Genomic DNA, 24,175 nt, shown 5'->3' on the forward strand with positions numbered 1-24,175 from the left:
ATTAATGTAAATGTAGGCTGGAAATGTTGCCTCAGCAGCCTGGGCATGTCATGCAAAAAAAGCAGCTGTCATAAGTTATGAGGTTAGACAGATAATAATTAAAAATTGAAAGTTTGTAATTTTAATATTGTCAGTAACATGAGGGATTAGCAGGGCTTTCTCCTTAGTGTTGTTAGATGAATATAACTCCACTAATTTTCATGAGATCTCCATTCACACATTCAGGGGAAAATGGCCTGGAGAACAACAAAAACTCAAAAGTCTTTGCACTTCTAGGACCATTTAATTTCCAGAATTTCAGCAGAGATTTAGAAAGTAACATAATTGGCTCTAAATTCTGAATTTACTTACCTTATTTTTTTCAGCATTTTCTGGTTACTCAGAAAGAACAGTCAACAGGGAAGGAAAGTTTGAAAGGTATATCACTCTTTGAGCAAGGTTAGACTTCTGTTCATGTTGCTCTAATCAAGCAAGAAACCAGATTCTCCAAGAGAAACTGTGCTATACTGGAGTCTGGAGCTCTGATGGATGGTGTTCTTCATGGGTTGAGCCCTTCATGGATGGTTATACTTTGCATGAGTGAACTCACAGTACAGATGACACAGATAAATTGTGTGCACTCATTCTACCTGGACATTATTAATCCTTGATTTTCACTTCCATTCTCTATTCTTAAATATACTAAATCAAGATCTCTTTGTAATAGCTGTAGAGTGCTTCTCATTACAATGGGAATTACAATGAATTAGAAAGGATATTATTGAGGAAACTAATCTGGATGAATTCCTCCCCTCTGCTAGGCTGTTGGAAAGCACCAGCACAGGTGCAGCTTGTTCCTCCTGCAGCTCACACTGCTCCCACCTGATTAGTCTGGCTGATGTTTGCTGGTATGGCAGTAAAAGTTCTGGACAAGATTTTTGATTCATCTGCTTTCACACGGGGGGAATTTTTTGTCTCCCTAGTCACAGCCTCTGGTCTTCAGGCAGTCTGTATTACAAATACCTCATGGAGACTCCTTCACCTTGGGAGCTGCTGTAATGGAATTTTTAAGAGCCGTCTAGCACAGTCCTCATCTAAACTTGCTTCAGGTACAGAAAGAGAAAAGAAGAATAAATTACCAGTGTCCATTGACAAGTAGCAGGGGCAACAGGTTGTCAGTACGATGTAACTTACCCCAGTAAAACACAAGACTTATAAATACTGCATGTGTCTTGAGAGAAACTGAGGAGCTTCTGGAAATCACAAAAAAATCCCAATTCAGATCCTGTCCTGCCTAGTGAGTCTGTAGTAAAGCAGTCTTAAGTGAAGAACAAAAAAATACTTAAAATTATGTTTATGGTATTTATATTTTAAGTACAGGTCTCACCGTTATCTATGAAGAAGGGAATTGAATAAAAATCAATGTAGATTGTAGCAGTGTTTCTACTGCCAGGAAAGCAGGAAAAGTTTCTGGAAATGAACTGCTGTGATCTATATTGTGGTGTGAGAGAAAGGACTGCATTAGAATCATAGAATCAGGTACATTGGAAAACACCTCTAAGATTATTGAGTCCAACCATTAACCCAGCATTGCTAAATCCACCACTAACTTAATAAGAAACAGGTAAATTCATAAGAAACATTGAGGTTATCTACATTCTAGAGATTGTTGCCTGTTTAATCACTTAGTTCTAAAATGCCATGAATGTTGTGTATTGCATGTCCAGAAATTTCAACAAAACATTGTGTTTAACACTGTAGATTAGCATACAACTGTGGAAAATGTAGCAGTCAGAAAGTTCACAAATAGACTCTTAAGCAGAATAAACTGCTTAGCAGAGATAGAGGAAATGCAAATCTGGATGTTGGCATTCATTTCCATATTCTTTAAATAAAAGTGACACATGGGGAAACAGCAGAGATGTGTAGACATGACCTTAGTCTGACAGCCATTCCCCAAAGACAGCACCTCTTCCAAGAGCAGTGCTTAAATAGTGTTGAAGAACACAGTTAGCCCTGGGCACACACCTGCTTCCTAGTGGGGAGCTTGAACTCTCAGCTGAAAGGGAAAAGGGTGGGTAGAGCCATCTCTAACTTCATTTTTACATCCCTTTTTTTTGTTTTTTAAAAGGGCCTCTTGAGCATAATTTTTGTTGCTGAAAACTGCACAACTCATTGTTCTATTTCACGGTATTTGGTTTTTTTACGTAGTGAATACAGTGAACAGTCTGTGGCATGTGCTAATGAAGTCCTTGGATAACTCAAACCCAAATAATTTTATAGCTGATGTTGAATTTACCTTTTGAAGTGTTTGTAACATCAGTGAAGGAGTCAGGCAATTAGTACTGATGTGATCTAGGAAGACCAGCAGCAAGCTGTGGTGCAGTGTCATACTGGAACACGACTAAATACAGGTAAGTTTACTTAGAGCCCTAACCTCAGGTTGAGGTGCTAAAATTGCCATGGTTCTAATGAACTGTTAGTTTGGGCTTGCAAATATTCCCTTTTGTCTTCATTGAAAATACAGTAGTGGCTGAAGCCTGGAAATAATTGCTGTCTATGGCAATGGTTAAGGCTATGAAGTGGCCTGAGGGCTCACAACACAAGAGAGGGTCACAGAAATGGGTAGAGAGGCTGTTAGAGCAGCTAAGCTGTCTTTTTTACTTCAGAGGACAGTACCTGAGGTCTGAGTGACAAATGTGAAGTAATCTGCCCTAACGTAGAGCCTGACCCAGGGCACTAAGAGTGAGACTGTAGGTCTCTATCAAGCTTTTGTTTCAGAGAGGTGACAAGCCTTCTGGACCATCTTGTAGTCCTGAAGGTATCTATGCCATCCTTTATAAAGCCGAAATGCAGTCAGGCCTCTCTGAGGGCTTGTTGTAGTAAGTTTCACAGAGTCCATAATTTTTTGGATGGAGGAAGGAATATATTAATGAGATATAGAAAGGGAAAGGAAGGTCACAGTGGCTCACAAGGCATCTGTGCTACCACAGAGTGAAACTAGTATGAGTTCAAATAGAAGGAAGGAAGAAAAAAAGTGTGAAGGTTATTGAGACTGATAAGTTTATCTTGGCCTCATGTAATTTCCACTCAGGGTCAAGCCTTTTGTTGACTCAATGACAATCACACAATAACTGTGGGATGCGGTTGGGCTGGACTTTTCCTGAATTACCTAGGGTACTCTGTCACAGAAAAATTCACAGGGAACTTGAATCACCTTTGCTGTTACTGTGATCTAGCAACAGTATAATTCCACTTAATTAAAGGAAAACACATAGCAGTCTCACAGACATAATATGTATATATACCTCAGCCACACAGTTTGTCAAATACGCCGTTGTAAAGCAGAATACTCACCTGGTATGTAAAGTTCACTTCAAGCAAAAAGAAATATTCCCATCCAAAATTATTCTTGGAAAATAAACCCTGCCTTGCCAGCGGTAACGTCAAAGACCCAATGTCAACCAAATGACGTTCAGCGACACGAAATCTATTCCTTGATAGTAGCTTGATAGCTATGGATGTCACATATCTGGATTTCTGGTTCCCCACAACATCCCGCTCTTTAAATTGGAGAGATATATATTTGAAGGATGGGCTGCTTGGTCGATGAGGAATTGGTGGATGAGGAATTGGTTGGACGGTTTGGACAGTTTCATCCAGAGTGTAGTGGTCAATGGTTCAATGTCCTGATGTTCAGCGGTGACAAGTGGTTTCCCTCAGGGGTCCATGTAGGGGTCACTACTGTTCAATATGTTCATCAATGATGTAGATGAAAGGACCAAGTTAACCCTCAGCAAGTTTTCAAATGAACCAAGATGAGTGGTGCAGCTGACACGCCTAAGGGGTGGAATGGCATCCAGAAGGACCTGGACCAGCTTGAACAGTGGATCCATGGGAACCTCATGAATTTCAACAAGGCCAAGTACAAGGTCCTGCAGCTGGGTCATGGCAACCCCTGGTATCAATGCAGACTGGGGGATGAAGTGATGGAGAACAAACCTGCCGAGAAGAACTTGCCACTACTGGCGGATTAAGAGCTGGTCATGAGGCAGCAATGAGCTCTTGCAGCCCAGAAGGGCAATCTTATCATGGACTGCATCAAAAGAAGCGTGTCCAAAAAGGCTGCGGATTCTCCCTCTCTACTTTTCTCTGGTGAGACCCCATCTGGAGTACTCAGTCTGACTCAGGTCCTGAAGAAAGGCCAGAGGAGGATTATCAGAGGGCTAAAATAGCTCTGCTATGAAAACAGGCTGAAAGAGTTGGAATTGTTCAGCCTGGCGAAGGCTCCTGGGACAACTTATTGTGGCCTTTCAGTACTTAAAAGGGACTTATGAGAAAGATGGAGAAAAAAAACATTGTACCAGGGCCTGTTATGATAGGATGGGGGGTAATGGTTTTAAACTAAGAGAAGGTAGATTTAGACTACATATAAGCAAGAAGTTTTTTACAGTGAGGGTGGTAAAATACTGGAAGTGGTTGCCCTGGGTCACTATCCCTGGAAACACTGAAGGTCAGGCTAGATGGGGCCCTGAGCAACCTGCTCTAGTTGAAGATGCTCCTAGATGGACTAGATGACCTTTAAAGGTCCCTTTCAACTCAAGCTATTCTATGTTTCTATGATAGTGTGCCAGCACTCCAACTATCCACTAAAACGAGGTTTTAGAAAACAAAGTTTTTATTTCTGTTCCTACAAAGTTATTACATACATACACTAAATCAAGAAAGATGCATCAAAATTCTGAGGCATGTGCCAGGTTATTGCATTGCTCCTTTGGGTTTCTCTTTGTTTGACATTACGCGTGTGTGTAAATAATTCTTCAGTGAGAAGGTCATATGTGTATTTCAGCTGGATGGGGAAAAAATTAAGAAGTGTGTAGAGTTAATTAGTTTTGGCAACAGCTTTTCCCAAAGCCCTATTCCACACAAATTCAGTATTCATTGCCTGTTTTTGAAAGTGCATGTAGGAAGGAAGATCTGTTTACTATTTGATTTCATTACTGACTTTACTTGAAGAACAAGAAAAGCAGGTTTTCAGCTAACTTGCTGTTCCTTTTTTATTGCATTAATTTAAGCTCTAGATTGAAGAATTTGTTTTCAGCTGTAGTTTTAGGGGCTATTAAATCTTTTTTTCCAAGCATTTAACTATTTTTATATATATGAGAATACTTTTTTCTCCAGTAGAGATAATCTTTGAGGCTTATAGCAACTTTTTTTGGTGTAGAGTTCTACCCTCTATTGTATCATTTTACATGGTGGAAAGAATTTTTAAAGTATACATTTTACTTAGTAGCATACAATTATAGAACTTAGTTTAAACTAGTCCTTTTCTTTTAATAATGTGTTGTGCATGGTTGTGGCTACTGCTGTTTTGGCTTCAAGAACAATGGAGAGGTTGTGAGTGATCTATAATCCCAAATATGTTTGGAAAGGCTTAATTAGAGGTAACATTTAAACAGAAGGAATGTGTATTCCAAACTTCATGCAGTCTTAATACTACATGGCAAATCTAGATTTGCACACTCAGGCAAAATTCTGACCTTTATTTGTGAGATTTGTGTGACACACAGAGGTGTCAGTGTTGGGGCGGTCACGACACACACAGTGCCTTGGAAAAAGTGCAAAAAGCCATTTATTAAAACAAAGCAGCCTCTTTTATACACTTTTTGTATGTTGTCATTTGTGTTACAGATTCATTGGCTGCTAAACTACTACAGTATACTTACTGGCTACTATTAAACATATAGTCATTGGCTGCCTATGGCACAAGCGTTCAAGCATTCAGGAAAATAACAGGTGTTGCTGTTTTTCTCCTACTGTTTAACTTTTATGCTTCTGATTATACTGTATTCTCATGGATAAAAACTAACTGCTTTTCTTCTCACAGGCTTTTCTCACGAATAGCGGTTAACCATGTCCAAATTAAGGTCTGTGAAGCCTGCAGACCTGCTGTCGGCCTCAACACAGAGGCATTGACACCCCAGCATTCTTCCATAGGCAGGACTCAGGGATGGGACCAGACCATTTCCCTGACCATCACCATGAATGGAATGCTACAGAAGGTGGCACAGGCCACTTCTCATGGCACCAGATTTCTTCTTACTAAAAGTGGGTGCAAGGCTGAGGTTAGGTTTGGGCTCCACAGTCTGAAGATAACTTACTTCTTAGAAAAAAAGAGCATGCTAGTTTTAATGATTTTTTTTTTTTTTTCCAGTGACCCAAAGTATGCTTGTGTAGGCAGCAGAGGTATCAGTCAACTCATTTTATTTTTCCCCACTAGGGAGGATTTCTCTCTCTTTATGTTCCAATTTTTCATTCCTGGTCATTCTCTTGAGTGCTGTTAAGTAACCACTGAGGACAACAGGAGTGCATTGTAGGTCAGAGGAAGAAATGAGAGGAATGAAGCCTTAATCTGTGATCCTCTTTGGAGGGAGCTGGAGACTGGACATTATTCTCCTTGAGGAGACTACATTGCAGGTGGGAGCCAGACAATGTACATACCTTGGCTGCAACCACAAGGAGACAAATGGAGGAGATAAGCTGTGCAGCTGCCAGGACCATTTGATACTGAGCTACGTTTGTGTCCCAGTTCAGTCTGTGCACTTCAAGCCATATAACATTCAGCCTCAAACGAGAAGGCCCTGGGTTTTCTCCATGTAGGAAGCATGTTATCCACTATGATACACACTGAACTCAATATACAGAGGGAACAAAGGGCAAATGTTTTGTTGATATTGTTTCCTCGTCTGCAAAGCCCACGGTCCAGAGCACTCAACAGTCTGACACATCCAAAAGGTGATGACCAATTGTTAACAATCCTGTGAGCAACTTCTCCCGGCAGTTCTCAGATAAAGCAGTGCTGTGACGACGGAAAGGCACAGGATGTTACGGGATCCGTCAATGGCTTCTGGGATGTGGGAAGCAGAGAGCACTCTGTTTTCGGAGGATGCATGGCTGTAAACAGGAAGCTTTGCAGGGCACAGCTGAGTCCTTGGGCTCTGTGCAGGACGGGGAGAAATCTGCTGAAACATGTAGTGATAGCCAGCATGGAGCTGTCAAAGCATAGACAGCATGTTCGGATTTCCTGAAAGTACATCATCCAGCCTTGTCACAGATAGCTCATGAGGCCAGCTTAGGCATTGTTGTGTTTTCAAACCACCGAAAAAGAGCTGAGCTCTGAAATCTAGGGCATTTTGGAAGCACTCTAAAGGTAAACACATGCTCCCTTAAGACTTTCCACTTTGGAAAGCACCTAAGTTAACAGTGAGTTGTTAAACCAGTATTATGCAGAACTACTGCCAAAATTTCATTGAATTAATTTATTACTAGTTCAGTTAATTACAGTCCAAATCATTTCAGCCAGCCCCCAACATAAAAGGTTTGACCAGCTGCAGGAAAACTGCACAGGGAAGGGGAAGGAATGGGGTCCCTACAGTGCTTGAGCAGACCTCCTCTGAAACACCCAGCAGTCAAAGAATTCAAATAAAAATCACTTGTCAGAAGAACCTCATATTTTGGCTCTGCAGGGAAAAAGAGCCAGGGCACTTGCACAGCACAGATTTAACCTTCTGAGCCCTGCCTCTCCCTCTTCCTCAAAAATCATGTTGCAAAATCCATTCCCCAAATTATTTTAGTTTTGCTGGCATTAAGATGTATGAATTTAATAGGCTGACAAAGGATCATGGGAAAAGATAAGTGCTCCAGCACGTCCACTATTGTGTTTTGTGGTTTGGGCAGTCACTGTTGCCAAATGTCCGCTAAAGAAAGCAGTGCATCTGACAACAATGTTATGCCACAGCATTAATGAGCAGAGAAAAACACATCAGTTTTGGAGTTTACATTTTAATCATTACCCCAAAGACAATCCCCTAGGACTAAGATAGGAGAATCCAGAAAGGTACCGCAAGGTTATGTCGTATAATTTGAGTGCATTCACCACAATGCCTTGCATTTTTGCCCTCTAAGGCAAGTAGCTAAAACTTAAGGGTCTGAAAAGACCTTCATCCTGAGCTGGCCACTTCTTACCAAATCTTCAGTAACAAAGGCTGGCCCAGGGAAGGCACTCCTGCAGGTTAGAGCTGAGTAAGTAGAAAAGCTCAGTCCTCTCACCTGCAGCTCTGCCATTACTGTTACCATGGAGCCTCCAGAGGAAACCTGGCAGAAGCTGGCACCCAGAATCTCTCCCCACTACTCAAACTTCATAGGCTTTGTTGTCCTTCAGTAAGACCTTGAAGAAATAACTCAGCCTGTGTTATAAATAAAAATAATATATTACTTGGGCATGGAAATAGCAACTAAATTGTAAAGTAATTTTTTCTATAGGAGGTAGTTATCCACTATGATTTATATACTTTTCACAATAGATTTTGAATTGGGAAATAGTAGGCAGAGAGGGGAGCAGCAGACAGCCTAGGAATGGGAATAATGATTAATAATTCCCAGCTCGCTCTAACAGAAACTGAGAAACATATTGTCTTTTTCAGGCAAGAAGTATTTTGCAAAAATAAAGTGTTTCTTCATGAGTAGTTTTTTTGGCCAGATCTGCCTCCTAAAAATTGCCATACCTCTTGAAACTCAGGGGTATTCCTTAAAACTTTTTAAAAGTGTAACCCTCAAAAGGCAAACAACAAATGGGGACAGGGGCATGAGATGAATCCTGGAACACCAGGAACTGCATGAAGTGCTTATTAACTCATGATCCTTTCTTCAGTCTTAAGCAAATATGCAGGCACCTACACGCTATTTTGGTATTTTCTGAACAACAGCTCTTAGCTGGTTTAGGCCCTACCGGTATGTCATTACTTACAGATGGAAGAAGAAAGGAGGTTTTTGTCTACTGAAGGAGCCTATAAATCTCCTCTCTCTCCATGACTTCAAACACCTGGCTCCGCTTACTACCCCGACAACCAGCCCAATGCTGTCTCTAGCTCATTCTCTCCTACACTATAAAACTTTCCTACTTTATCTCTCACCTGTCTCTCATAACTACTCCTTAATAGGTACCAGCTTGAGGACAGTTGAGGCTGACTCTTCCTATCACAGATATTAACTCCTTCCTTCCTTTCTTGACTTGACATTAGCAGTCTGTGGATTTGGGTATGTTGTCCTTTGATGAGACCTAAAACAAGGTGAAGAACTGGGAAGAGTCTTATGACCCCACAAACAAGGTGTTACCATCCTCCTTCTTTCCACTTCAGACCAGAGTAGCGAACAGAGGAGTGGATTCAAAGGCATGAAACCTCTATTCTGTTCTCTGTTCTGCCACTGAACGGTATGCAACACTGTCATTATGGAAATGGAAAGATTTGATCAAAGAGAACATTTATAAATTAAACACTATTTTAACACAAATTAAATAAAACTCAATAAACCAGTGGTATGGGAACAATAAAATATCCTGAATAAATATATGTTCATGATCCACAACAGTGACAAAAAACCATTACCAACAGGAGAAAACAAACAAACACAACAAAAACCAAACCCAGAACACTAAGATAGGATGAAAAAGCATGATTTGGACTACAAAATTACAAGGGAATTTTTTTCAAGTAATTGTAGCAGTCACATGCTGTATTCCTCACACCCAGCTTCCATTTCTGTGTAAATTGAGAGACAAATTAATTTTTAGTTGTGAAGTGCAGCTGACATATCCAGGACATAAGTGATTTCAGTTACACCTGTACTGACCTTTGTCAGATCCAACTGAATCCATCCATGGCATCCTTTTCTTGCTATGTTTCACCCTGTTTTGTGTTTATGATGTTACAGTTAATTTTTATTCTATGAAATCAAAATGCTTCTCTCACTCTGCTATCTTTGTGTTTAATGAGGGTGAACCACAAGAGATCTAGGAGACAAATATTCTTATAGAATATTTAAATTGTTGTATATTTAACAATTTCCAAAATAAATTACAAGAAAAACCACTTTCTAATACTAAAACAAATAAACAATAACTTGATTTAAAAACCCGGCAAATCACAAATGAGCTACAGTGAGCATTTTCTCAATGTGAGTGAAGTACAAAAAGTAGACACTCGCTGAGGGTGAACCTTTCTGCAAACATGCAGAAGGAAGAGGTGCAATGGGATTGCCACAGACCCCAACAGCTGCCAGCCCATAAGCTGGTTCATGTGGATAATGTGGTGCTTTCCTCTCCACACCTGACTCATTTCCTCCAAATGTGAAGAGGGCTATAGAATTATAGTGTCCTTGAACCCTGATATTAAAAGTCACTGGTCTGATGGCTTGTGGAGTTTTTTTGGCTTTGGCTTAGTGGCATAAGCCACCATAAAGGTGTCTTGAATGACCACCTTTTTTTTCCAGTGTGAGTCTGTCATCATGGCAATTAGACAAGGCTCATGGCTGGAACCTGCCTAGCATAGAAAGTATCAGACTGCTGGCAAGCCACTGGCTAGGATGGACACTTGTTTGGAGTGTATTTCATCTTTCTTCTGAAGGTGATCACATATATTGTCCCTCTCAGGAAAATCATGAAACTCTAATAGTTTTCCCCTGGGTTTTGGGGGAAGAGCATGGGAGATGTGTGGTGAGGCAAAGATGATTTTTAGCCCCTTTTATTACTATTTTTTTTATTGTATTTTGCAACAACTTGTGGAAATTCAGTGGTTGGATATTAAAAAAAAAATACAGGTTCCTCTTACATGCTGCTTGCTAGGACAGGAAACATACCCATGCCAAAAAAAATGGAGAGTTTTAAGGGAGGAGAAAAAAGAATTCTAAACTCAGAAACAGTTTAGTTCAAACATATAACCTGATACAGGGGGGTGTGTGTGTATGTGTGTGTGTGTGTGCATGTGTGTATACCTACACAGGTCTGGGTTTGTAATTTATGTCTTTCTGTATATTTAACCACCATCCTTAGCTAGAATTTCATGTGGTGACCTTGATGGAGAATATTTGTGTGACTGAGTCTTTTAAGATGCTTTTCTTTTTTTTTTTTGCTTTGGGCTGGAGTTTTTCAGTTTCAGCTTTGTGTAGTACCTTGCATAAGCTCTTGTGTTCTGTCTGATTGTGTTAAGAGACAGAAAGTCAAGGTTCCCCTAGCTGTATGCCAGACCTACATCTATTGTTTGCTGTCATGTGCTGTGCTCCAGGTATCCAGGTATCTCATGTAGCAATGAAGATGAAGAAATGAAGGAATTTACACTATCCTGGCCAGCTGTCTTGAAAAGTTGTATATTTCAAGTCACACATTACCTTAGAAGTGACTAAAGAAGAAGTCTAGTGTTTTCCATTAAAGCATGAGGTTAGAACTATGGCTGGTCTTTAGGGTTAATTGATTCCATAGAAGGCACAGAGCCTCCTCACAGATCAGAGACCAAATGGCACAGCATGAAAAAAAATTACATAATGCATCTTAAATCATAATTCATTCTGAAATGACAATTGCTATTTAACAAAACCATTTGCTTTTGTGTGTGGCTAAAGGAAGCTGGATTTATATGTTCCTGTACAATCTTTATTAATGAGTCCCAGATATTTCAACCAAAAAAAGACCAGTTTTCCAAAGAGAGGTAAAATATAGGGAGAACTTTGTGACATTTGGTGTAACTAGTTGTAGCAGCTACCCACCTAAACTACAATGCCTAGTATGTAAACATGCAAACAAGGTTAACTATGTAGTAAATTTTCTTTATACTTGGGTGCAACACAACTATGTTGGACTCAATGATCCTTATGGGTCCCTTACAGCTTGAGATATTCTATTATGTTGTATATTTTGCATTCCATTCCAAAGCTGTTCATTGTTATATATGTTTACTATGTCCTTAATAAAGGGGACCCAGAAGCCATTATCAATTTTAGAGGAGTGGGGGGACAAAATTAACTTTTTCTTTTGTATGTTTTATATTTTCACTTAAAAGCAAATCCTCAAAATGGAATTGTATGACTCATAATTTACTGTATATTTAAATGTAAACAAAAACGTAGAAGCAGATCATTTCTCAATTCATAGTTAAAAACTCAAGTGATGGGTTTTCCTAGATGCTTTTCACAGAAGCTGGGGAAAACCATCACACTTGAACCAGCAAGGAATGGGTGAAGAGGGCATCACTCTGCAGACAGCTTTTGTAGTAACTCATGCTTTTCTCTGCTGCTTACAGTTAAAGGATGTGAGTATGTGAGTAGTTGTGAAGTACCTGTTCCACTGTATCCTAAAATGGAACCAGCTGTAGGATTTTGCTGTTGTACAGACATAAAATCTCTGCTGTTTTGAGGTATTTTCATACATGTGCACAAAAAATTTTATCCTTGAAAGCATGAAGTTTAAAAGATACATTTGCTTTTCTTAAAAAAATACATAAATAGCCTTACTCTTTAGAATAAGAGATATAATGAGGAGTATTAGAAAAACGGCTTATAGCACCATGAATATTAGTCTGTTTTCTTTGTAGAATAAAAGAATTTGGACTTTTACCTAGTTTCAAAAGCATAAATAACATTCATGATCTATTAAGGTAATTCATCAGTATATACTTGTATGACCAAGTATAATGAAAAAGATGAAAACAAATATTTTTTTTTAAATGACAACTTTATAAAGTACAGTTTGAAAAGGAAATCACCTAGTTGACACACTAAAACTAAAATCAATATTTTATAGCATCTGATCTTATATACTCTATGTTACTACTGAGAATTAAGGGAACAAGAAAAACCATCATCCAAAGTAAGGGAGCCAGGCAAGCAAAACCTGAAGGAAGGCACAAGCTCCTTGACCACCACTGAACTGGTAACACATAATATGTGTGTTATTATGAAATACTGAACAAGTCCCAGACCCAACAAAACTCTACCTTTTATTTTTTTGTGTGTGACTGTCTCCTGCCAACAAGGGACAAGCTATATTAACCACTCACTCTGTTTACATATTATGAAAACATATGGCTCTCCATGCTTCTGTTCATTTCTTATCCATTTATTTGAGAAGCTGCTTCTTTCCTTGATTCCCTGCCACAGTGATGGGACAAAGTGAATGATCTTGTTGCCTTTTGCCATGGTAGAGTTGTTCCTGTTCATTTGTGCCTTTTGAGGAGTGAGTTCCAGGGTCACAGGCTGTCCTTTGGGAAGCTTTTTTTCCTGCACTCACAATATTTACTTGAAGATGACAAGTCCTTCCTTCCAACAGGATGTAAGTGATGTGGGAGTCACACAGTATGAAGTGCACTTGGTAATTGAAGCCAGTCCTGCTTGGGGCTTTGAAAGGAAGCACGAAGCTTTGCGTTCAACTGAGTTGTCAATGGGGCACCAGTGAAGAGAAAAAAGACAGACTCACATGTTGTCTGTGGTCTGTGTCACTGGGTAGATGGGCTGCTGTGATTTGAAACAGCTGTAAATGTGATCTGAATGCTGCAGAATTCTGACTGCAGTTTCAGTCTCTGTCTGGCTTTTCTCTGCAGTCTTACATCAAGGCAAGACGTTGTGAAGCAGGAAAGGAATCCATGGACAATAAGGAATGCAAGAACAGGGGCCCAAATCTCAGCTGACAGCTCTTAACATATATCATGAGATATCTTGTCACCTGTTTTCAGACTTCTATGCAGGCAGTCTATAAAAATTTACACAGAGAAAATAGCTGTTCTTCTTCTAATGAAGATTCTTTTCTGAAAAAAAATGGTGCTGCTTTTAGTGCCACATGTACGTATGCAGTGTATCATCCACATTATGTTTGTTGTTTGTTATTGCCTTGCTGAAAGCACTAACTACTCAGAGTAATTCAGCATTAATATAAAATTTATTAATATAATATAATATAATATAATACAATATAATATATATTTTTATACATTATATTATATCTTTATATTTATATATATTATATTATATTATATTATATTATATTATATTATATTATATATTATTATATTTATAAAATTATACAATTTTATTATTATAAAATTATTGCAAGTATATTATATTATAACTTTTTATATATTATATTATATTAATAATATATATATAATTATATTTATAAAATTATTACAATCTTATGCTTCTGAGAAGACACTAAATAGATGGGAGACAGGTTATACCTTTTCTTCACTCTGACTGGCCTTGACTCCTCCACTGAGATGGGCCCTATGGACTTGCTCTCAGGGCTTGAACTGACAACTCATTGAAGTCACTGTCCTCCATAAACATATCACAGTCTATGGACACTTTCAGAAAAACACACTGGTGTGAAAATGTGTCCAGTAGAACTGTCATTCACAGAAGGATTTTTACAGACTTGGAGTACTTGATGAATTATAGATAGTCCTGTAGACCATTTAGTTGTTATAATTAAGCCTGAAATGAAGAGCTTTCCTGGATCAGGTGCTGCTTAGGTAAAGATGAGAAATCAGCAAAACTAATGCTGGCTCTGTGACATCTCTTTTTAAAGTGTGTCATAATGCTGAGTAGTGGTTCTGACAGCAGAGGCAGATAGATTTGAAAATGTCAGGGTTTCCAGCCTGCTTCCACCTTCCACTCCTTGACTCACTTTACCCTTTATAGTGTGTGTGAAACCCTCCACACCTACACTGCAGATCCAGGAGGCCCCAGGATAGTCACCAAAAGTGAGTGATCCATATTTCCCAACCCTGGCTAGTGACGTGATCTAGGTCTTAATGCTTACAATAAAGGCATTCATACAAACCCATCTGAAGTGATGATAAAAATGAAAGCTACATCTGCAGAGCAAATGTGTGGAGCTTTTCAGAAAGTATGCTTATTTCTATGTCCATAAAGTCTCAGAGAAACTTACAGAAAGGCAAGAAAAAAACAAAATACTCTTCCTACAAGCATCTTTGTTGTAATAATTAATCTTGATCAAATGTGTATTTGCCATTTTTCTCTGTTTTCTCTCCTATCTTTCATAGTGAGGAGATCAGCTGTGACTTAGGTACATCTTCAGTTATTTCTTTTCTCTCAGATTGTATTTGTTTTAGTCAAATGGAAACCCACACTCTATCTGGTTTGCAGAGGCAGCTGCTCCCTTGTGATTGATAGCATTTGACTTTCATGTTTGCATACCTGTGGCTGATGTCTCCTGTCCTGCATGACATTAAAGGGAGGCAGCATTGACTGGCATCTTAATTCATGGCTCATATTCTCTGTGCTTGGCTGGGCCAGGAGGGTTGTACTTGCTGAGTTTTCTTCCTGTTGCCGTGTGTGTGCGGAACGACCTTCGTCACTCACATCCTCCCACACAGGGAAGGTTACCTGATGTTGGAGGAATTCCTCTGCTTTCATCTTCTGATGTCCATGAGATAAGGCTGGGAGCAAGACAGTTTATTGTTTTTGCTGAGCCTTTAATGATGTGGAACACTTTTCATGGGGATGGGCTAGTATAGGGGTGAAGACCTCAGGTCTGTTCAAAGATTCAGGTCGCATGACAAGAACTGAGCTTGTCAAGGCTTGTACGTATCAGGCTGTGCTGTGATATAAAGTGAATTGAGCACTACTTGTGCACTCAGATATTGAGAACAGATTTCCAGGAAATGTCAGGATCATCTTTTTATTTACATTTTGGTAATGCCTCAGGCACCAGCTATGACTTAAGCTTCATCCCAGAGATGATGTAAATATGCAAAGAGTGTGTACTATGGAAAACCCTAGAGCACCACAAAAAAGGTATGAAAGAAGGAAAATCCTTCTCCTATGATGACAAGCTATTTTAGGAACATAGGATTGGAAAGGACCAACTCAGTCACTAAGCTGAGTGTACCACAGCCATGGGCAACAAGATGTCTAGGTGTTCACAGACAGCATCTACTTCAGAGCAGAGCTCAGCACATGAATTGTGTGCCTAAATGCCTTTATTGTGAGACCCAAGATTGAGCAAAGAGATTTAGAATAATCTTGTCTAACACTTCAGGAAAATGTTTCTTCAGGCAAGAAAAATTTCTACCTAGTGCCCTGTCTACTGAATGAAGGTCCTGCAACTGCATGGGGGCAAACCCAGATATCAAACAGGCTTGGTGGAGAATGGATTGACATCAGCCCTGGAGAGAAGGAATTGGGGGTATTGCTTGATGGGAAGCTCAACCTGAGCTGGCAATGTGTACTGGCAGTCCAGAAAGCCAACAGTATCCTAGGCTACATCCAAATCTGCATGGCCAGCCAGTTGAGGGGATTCTTCTCTCCTACTCTGCTTTGTGAGACCCCACCTGGAGTACTGAATCCAGCTCTGAGGCCTCTAGCATAAAAAGGACATGGATCTGTTGGAGTGGGTCCAGAGAAGGGCCACAGAGATGATCAGATGACTGGAGCACCTGTCCTGTGAAGACAGGTTGACAGAGTTGGGGTTGATTAGCCTGGAAAAGGGAATGTTCCAGGAAGACCTTGTAGCAGCCTTCGAGTATATAAAGGGGGCTTACAAGAGAGCTGGACAGGGACTTTTACAAAGCCCTGTAGTGGTAGGACAAGGGTTAATGGATTTAAACTGAAAGAGGGTAGATTTAGGTTAGATATGAGAGAGAAATTCTTTCTTATAAAGGATGGTGAGGCACTGGAACAGGTTGCCCAGAGAAGCTGTGGACACCCCATGCCCAGAAGCATTCAAGGTCAGTATAGATGGAGTGCTGAGCAGCCTGGTCTACTCATGGCAGGGGGGTTGGAAAAAAGATGATCTTTAAGGTCCCTTCCAACCCAAACCATTATGTGAGCCTAATACTATGAATGGATCAGGAGCACCTCTCTCTATTCTAGGCTGACTACCTGTATGGCTACTTCCACTCAAAAGGATGGCAGGGATGGTAGGTGGTAAATGGAAAACACCTTCAGCACCTTGCTTCTCTGGTCTCTGCCTGCTCCTCAGCTCTAGGAGGTTTGACTCTCCAGTATGAGATACCAAGAAGGCGACAATACTAAAATTCTATGAGATTTTCTGTATGAAAACACTGTTCATATCTCCAAGGCAAGCCAGAACACATTGCAATTAGAAAAGCAGTATTTCTAGTCCCTGTGCTTGCAGATAGGGAAGAGACTTTCTGCTCTGTAGATTGCATTTGATTTTTCCAGCAGTGATATGGTGCGGAATACATAGTCTTGATGGAAAACTGTAGCTGAGACAGATAAACTGAAGACAGATAAATTTCAGATTGTGAAGGCCAAATCCTTATAAATCCTGCTTAACTATGGCATTGAAGCATGTACTCAACTCAGTCTGAAGAGGAAATTTCAAATCTAAGCACTTCCTACTGGCTTTTTGAAACATCCCACTTCCAGGCCATGACTGCTGAGTATCCCAGTGAAGAATGCCTTCCAGTAAGAGATGTTTCATACAACCGCCTGTAAAAGTGAGGTAGCTCATCATAATTAGTACTACTTCTGAAGCTGGGAGATCACCTCATAGGTTCTACTATACTGTTACAGCATCCTAACTCCCTCTGTTAAAAGTTTCCCTCTGCAAATAAATGACTAAAAAAGTTCTATAGGAGAAACCTGAAATTTTGTGACAAGATACCAGCTGATTACTTTAAGCACAGTATCAGTTTTCCTTGAAAAAAAATTCCAAAGTCTCGATCAAATTCAGACCCAATTCATTATTACTTCTACAGAAGCTATTTGAGTGTAGCATTTAAAAACACAGTTTAAAAAAGTTATGCTTCCCTACAAAAGATCTAAAATATATATGTGATATGCAATTGATAGTGCATTCACAACCAAAGGGACTTGGATGGCATTGTTAGTTTTTTATAGTCTTGGAGTATAAAACTAGGAAATCAGTGGTCTGTACATAAATATATAATCTTCCTGTTTTCTCTGTTCCTAGAGTCTCAGGGTTTCAGTTGCACAACACCAGGTTTTGGCTAGGAAATCAATGAGGTTTGCCTAGTTGTAAGTGGAAAGATTTTGGCCTAGATTTTGTGTTTTGTGTAATCTGAGATTTTTGGTTGAAATCTTCAGGATGCAAAAACCATGTGGGAAAGCAAGACTCTTTACCTGTGGTAATATCTTCACATCTGGCCCAGACCACCACTGATTAAAGATCTTTTACGTCTTCTGCTAGAGGTTGCAATTTTTGAGAGAAATATAGATAGAATCTGCTCAATTCCAGCTCTCAAAGATGCATCTCACTGGTGATCCACCTGAAGGCTGACCACTGCAAAAGCCAGAACTGTTCTCTCTGCTAAGAGTGTGGGATTCTTCAGGGTTACTGTCAGAAAAATGTTCATTTGTCCTCTTGGTGCTCTTACTGGACTTCTGAGACAAATATCTTTGGTTTCCAAGATTCTGTTCATAAACATAAACTTCGCTTTACATTTTGTAAAAATAGAGAAAAAAAAATACCATATTCCAAGAAACTACAAAGAGAAACAAAGAGAGCATGTTACCAGAAGAAAAAACATAGCATCTCCACATGAATATTGGTCTTGGCATTGCAATGCAGTATCACTGATCTTGTTAAAATATCTAAAATTACTGCTTCATCAGTATTATTACCTGCAGGGGAGGAGAGAAAGAGAAGAAGTTCATGGCATAGTTCAGAAAAACAAACTGTCAGAAAAATTGTAATGGATAAGGGTAGAATTTTTAAAACTGGGATTTTCTGATCCATTTTATCCCTTTGAAGTCAGAAATTAAGTCCAAGCAGGTCACGTCATCTGCCTTAGCACACAATGATAAAAAACTGAGGCATTTGCATATTGTGATTTATCCCATCAGTCCTAAACATTATTTATTTTTGGGAAAGGCTTGCTTCTACCTCTTGAGTCTAGGCGGCTAAGGCAGCCTGGATGGCCCATTTTTAATTAGATTAAGTATGAGAAGATGAATTTTACCCTGGATGATTCTGGAGAGTTCACATTTCTTCATACCAGTGGCATTTAGCAATCAAACTAACTTGATGAAGTAGGTTCAGTTGTACAATAAGCAGTTTAGCACAGAGAAATGCACAGTCATTCATTTAAGTGTATACCTTATTTATAAGAGGGATTATGACCAGAAAAGCAGTGATGTTGATATGGATTTCATGTTCTTGGTAGCTAACATATTAGACATGAATTCCTACAAGACAAAAACATTTAGGGACTAAACATCAGTTTTAAATGTATATACAAATTAATGCCTTGAAAGAGTAGCAGATGATATTATCTCTTTATAGAATATTACTGAGACCATTACTGCTATCTCTTTCTAGCTCTGTTACCTTTCCTTCAGAAAGGGTAAACAAAACTAAGAAAAGAAGCTAGCAATGCTTACATTACTGAGTAACAAATAGCATGCTGTAAGACTCAAGGGTTTTACTTTGAGTTGATCCAGAATATGATTAAAAGATTACTTCCTCACCTTCACTGAGAAACAAGGAGGAAAATTAAACAGTGCGGGAAGGTCAAAATGAAACTCTGTAACAGCAAAATATTTTTGCCGGTTAATTGACCACTGCTTCTTTTGAGCTAGTTTATTTGAGATTTGGAAGATTTCCAATGACTGGTTTTCCTTAAGAGAGGGCTGATAGCGTAACAGAGATGTTAGAAAAGACGCAGATCATATCCCTTTACAGAAGTGTGGAGGTTGTTTTCCAGTCTAGCGCTGGTATGCATTCATTTCTCCAGAAAAATAAGACTAATCTAAAAATCTTTGGTAATTAAAGGCTTACTTCAGACTTGAACTGTATAAAGTTTTCTCACTTCTCTGTGCTGATCTCTCAAATCCCAGTGGAAATGTCCTCACTGTAGATTTTTTACTATTTCTGAAATGCGTTGTTGTGCCACTGCATTGAGAAATACTCTTGCTCAGCTGTGCAGAAAACAGATGCCAAACAGCACTGCTCCCACTCCCACTCTGCCCCATCCTCTAGACTTCTGTCATGAAAAGTGCACATCTGGAGGAAGCTTCCTTTCCCAAGGAGTAGAGCACCTTGTTTTAACATCAAAAAACAAATAATTGTGTGCATGTATGTATATATATATATATATATATAGATACACACATGTATGTGTGCATGAACTTACAGGTATCAGTGGCTCCTCGTAGCAAAGAGTACACAATAAACATTACTTTCAAACTTTGCATATTCTTCAATTAACTAAGGTAATGGCACTGTGAGACAGATATATTTTCATCATTGTAATCTATCCACAATGTCTTGGAGTAAATATTTAAAAGCAGAGAAAAGGACAAGCATAACTCCCCTTCTTAGGGCCCTTTCTCAGCCAACTTTTCTGAGATGCTTTTCAACAAGATACAGCTATCTTTGTTTGTAAAACTATGCCAGCATTGGCCGTTTAAACTCATTTATCTACCATACAATCATATTTAGGACAGTGTTTCTTAATAAAGAAACTATTATATAAATAATGCTAAATAAAACACAAATCAGCACATACCTTTGAACTAAGTAAAGGAGTAGTAAGGAGAAGACACTTAAAGAATCCTAATTCACTTGCAAGAGAAGAGGAAAAAGCATGAAGAACAAAAGAAAAAGAGGAGATTGCTGTAATTTTTTTTTAAGGGTCTGATTTAATTCCCATGCATATCAGTCAGATTCTTTTTTATGAGTTTGAGATATGGACCACAGATAAAACTTCCAGAAAGATTGTACTGTGTGTTTCTTCCTGCACGGTAACAAGTTCCTTTCCGATTTATATCCTAAATTAACCTCACCAAAAAAATAGCCCAGCATGACATCTGCAAAGGTCAGGGACAGAAATCCCCTCTATTGGGAAGGCTTGCAAGGTTGCCTGCACGTGGTGGACATCCTGAGCAGGCACAAGGGCAATGAACTTGTTGCTCAGCTTCCCATGTGTTCCATCAGCTATTGTTCTAAACACAATTAGCTGATTTCTCCAATAAAACAAGTAGAACATGCTGAGTGATTGGAGAGATGCAAAAGGTGAAAAGTGTCTTTTCTTACTTTTTTTCCTGCTAATAATTTCAGAAGCAAGATGCTTTTTAAAATTCTTTTCTTTTATCTGACCAAAGGAAAGTGGCGGCTTTTTTTTTTTTTCCCTCTCCACAACAACTATTATGCTTGCTAGATGTCTGTTCCTTTATTATCAGCCAAGCACAGATAAGGCAAACATGTAACATCCATGGTGCTACTGGCATTTGCTGGGACTAAATGTTTATTTGAAGGACAATGCAGAGTTCCTTGTACTGGTCTGAATATCCATGCTGAATTAAAATCCTAAGCACTTACAAATGAGGAGATTAATTTGCTCTACAATTATTTGGTACTTCAGGACAATAACAACAACATCATTTGTGTAGTTAAATGTTGGCACAACATTTAGAAAATGACTTCTCAGCCAAATTATCCAACTCTGAAAAACCAGTAGAAATTCTTTGCTGCCAAAGGTTTGTCACTGACAAAAATGTAGTCTTTGGCTTCTAAAAAGTCTTTCTGCTAAAAACCTGAGAGTGTACAGGTATTCTTGGTAAGGAAAGCACAAAATGAGGAAGGTAAAATTTATTTGAATTTAATAAGAAGCTACCAGAACCTATGCTTTCAGAAACTTGTTTGCGAGGTCTTAGAAAACTTGAGAACTTAAACACAGTTACTGTTATGATTTTTACTGCTTCCTGTTTAAGGGCAAGACAAGAAGTGGAAATTGCTCAAAAATAGCTTCTTGGAAGTTGCTTCCATACCAGACTGAGTGTGTTTTTGCTATATTTCCAGTTCCATTTTCTGTATCAACAAATTCTCATAAATAGTACTTGAATAGCATGTTGCTGATTAGAACCACATCAAACTCGTAAACCTTGGATCTACTCGCAAATGTAATTTTAGTGTTTGAACCTCAAAGTGTAACTGACAAGTTAAAAGCAACAGATGAGTACAAGTCCTTGGAGGTATCAGGGTGGAAGAGAAAGTTTTTTCAACACAAGGAATGCTTGCTCACTTAGCCCTAGCCTGAAACATACATGGTGATTTGTATTTTCTGAGTGCTCAACTGGTTGCTAAAAAATGTTTTCTCCTGAATAATAGCATTTTATTTCCAAAGATTTATGTTTTAAAATATTTGCTTTTCAATTATAAAACTGTGTAATATGGTCCTAATTAATAGACATATAAAAGTGAGTGATGAGATTTATGTAAATCACCAGCAATATCTGGGAAGATAATGTGGGGGAAGATATATGCAGAGATGAAGGAAATCAATTGTCCTTTATGGCCTTTTTATGTTCACAATTATCAGAGAGGCAGTATGGTTCATGCAATTCATCTAAATCTCATTGCACCACTGTGGATCAAACAGGACTGACTCAAAGACCTGTCCATCCCATAGTACTATTTTCTCCATAGGCATAAAATTCCCATTTTCTATTTTTAAAGCATTTTCCTCTGTTCATCTCTTCAGGACAGTGAGGCAAACTTAGTTCAAAGTAAATGGTAAAAGAAATAGAGGTAGAGAGAAACACAACACCAACATGGTTCTAGTGACTGCTGTATGTATACTGTGACAACCAATGTTACCCACACACCAGCCTTGTCCTGGAGCTTCCTTCCAGTGAAGATGCAGAATATTTTAATGGACCTGACCAAGACCATTGTTATCACATTTTTCTCTGTCCTCAAATGCTCTTCTTTCCTTCTCTTTGCCAAGTCTGGCAGATGTCTTAATATTCAATCATCTTGTTTTCTTTTCTTCAGAGAGCCCGATGTGGGAAGGGGGAGAACCCCAACAAAACCTAAATGTCTGAAGTGAAATCTTTTGGCAGGCTGACTTTATTCAGCATTTGTTTGTTCAGTTCTGATGATCAACCGGGCATAATAATCACTGGGGTGACTTTGGAGGATTAAAGTCTTAAGGCCTAGTGGATTAGTATGTTCAAACCTACATCTTTCAGCTGTCAGATAGAAGAAGGGCTGCTTCAGGAGTAGAAATTTTTTGTAAGTGCTTGCATGCAGAGACCCCAATTTGTCAAAGAATTGAGCAGCTCCCAAGAATTAACGAATTTATCTTTCGGGCTGCCTGGAGAAGTGGAGAAGGATTATCTCCAGTTTATAGTTGTGGAAGTAAAGCACAGACGGATTAAATTACTTGTTTCAGGTCACATACAGGGCACTCAGGCTGCAGGGGCACTTGCTGATTTGGAGCAGAAACAAAAGTAAGTGGTCCTATGAATTTCTTCACTAAGAAAATGGTCCCATGAGCTTCTTCACTTCCCCACCTTTTACAATGTGGGGAAAACACCTTCCTTGTGCCTTTGCCTCCTGAAAGTTTTGGGAAGGTTTTGGTGAACTCCAGAGCCCCTGGTCTCTCCATCAAGGACTTTCAGTAATGGTGCTGATATTAGACATTAAAAACAGGCTTAGTGTCCTGGATGTAAAGAAGTGCATCGTGGCTGAAAGAGGTGAACTGGGCAATTCACCAGAAGGTTTTGATTACTGCCTCAGCCCACAGGTTTTCTTCAGTTGGATCTGTTAAGGGAAGGAATGCTAAGTAATTGGTATAGACCAAAGCCTCTGGGGAAATTAAATTGGAGGAGTTAATCTCAGGTATTTTGTATGTGATACAGGAATCACAGCACTTGGTTTTAGTGCTGGAGTAAGGGAGGTGTGCTGAAGTGCTGATATGTCTTTTGTTCTTCCAACTGTTCATATTATCGTTGTCAGTCAAAATGATATCTTTCCCACTTTTAAAATAGTTGACAAGAACTGGTGATCATTCTGAAAACTCTGGAGAGCAGGCATCTTTTTTCCATGCTATCATTTCCTTGTTGTTTTTGGAGGTTGTTGAGATTACTTCAAAATATTTGGAAGATTTGGAATCTTCTTCTAGAAAAGAAGCATGGGAGGTATACCAAATATACATGCTGCAGATAGTTACAAATATATTCTTTCAAATCTAAAATCTGCAAGGGTTTTCAGGGCATCCTTTAAAAAGATATATTCAAAGTGAGATAAACGAGATAACACATATTATGAAAATAAAATAGAAAAGAAAAAAGAAGGAAATCCTGAGTCTGGATATTTACAACCTTTTATCACCAGAGACTCCTGTACCGATGAACACATACAGCCCTGTTGACATTGTAAAACTTCCTTTCCTATCTTTCTGTGAGACTGCCAAAAAGGAAACAAAATCATCTGGATTATCTGGAAGTCAAGGGCCTTAGCATTTCTCTCTGTATTATTGAGTTAAAGCTTGAGAACACACTGATAACACTCTGCTAATGCTGCCCTTTTTCAAGGATGTCCTAGTAACATCAGTAGAAGTCACAAATATTTCACTTC

General features: G+C 39.0%; 1 long non-coding RNA gene across 1 annotated transcript; it reads right to left on the reverse strand.

Moving 5' to 3' along the window:
- Window positions 1-12,325: 12,325 nt before the first annotated feature.
- Window positions 12,326-19,549, reverse strand: LOC121659303. Its single transcript, XR_006014264.1, has 4 exons — window positions 18,327-19,549; window positions 17,935-18,225; window positions 15,022-15,263; window positions 12,326-13,610 (listed from the first exon to the last, which is right to left on the reverse strand). It is a non-coding gene; the product is annotated as an uncharacterized LOC121659303 (long non-coding RNA).
- Between the last annotated feature and the right edge of the window lie 4,626 nt (window positions 19,550-24,175).

Source organism: Corvus kubaryi, unplaced genomic scaffold (assembly GCF_017639235.1).
Source record: "Corvus kubaryi isolate FWS band 111438036 unplaced genomic scaffold, C.kubaryi_AGA036_p1.0 split3-73, whole genome shotgun sequence".
NCBI lineage: Eukaryota > Metazoa > Chordata > Aves > Passeriformes > Corvidae > Corvus > Corvus kubaryi.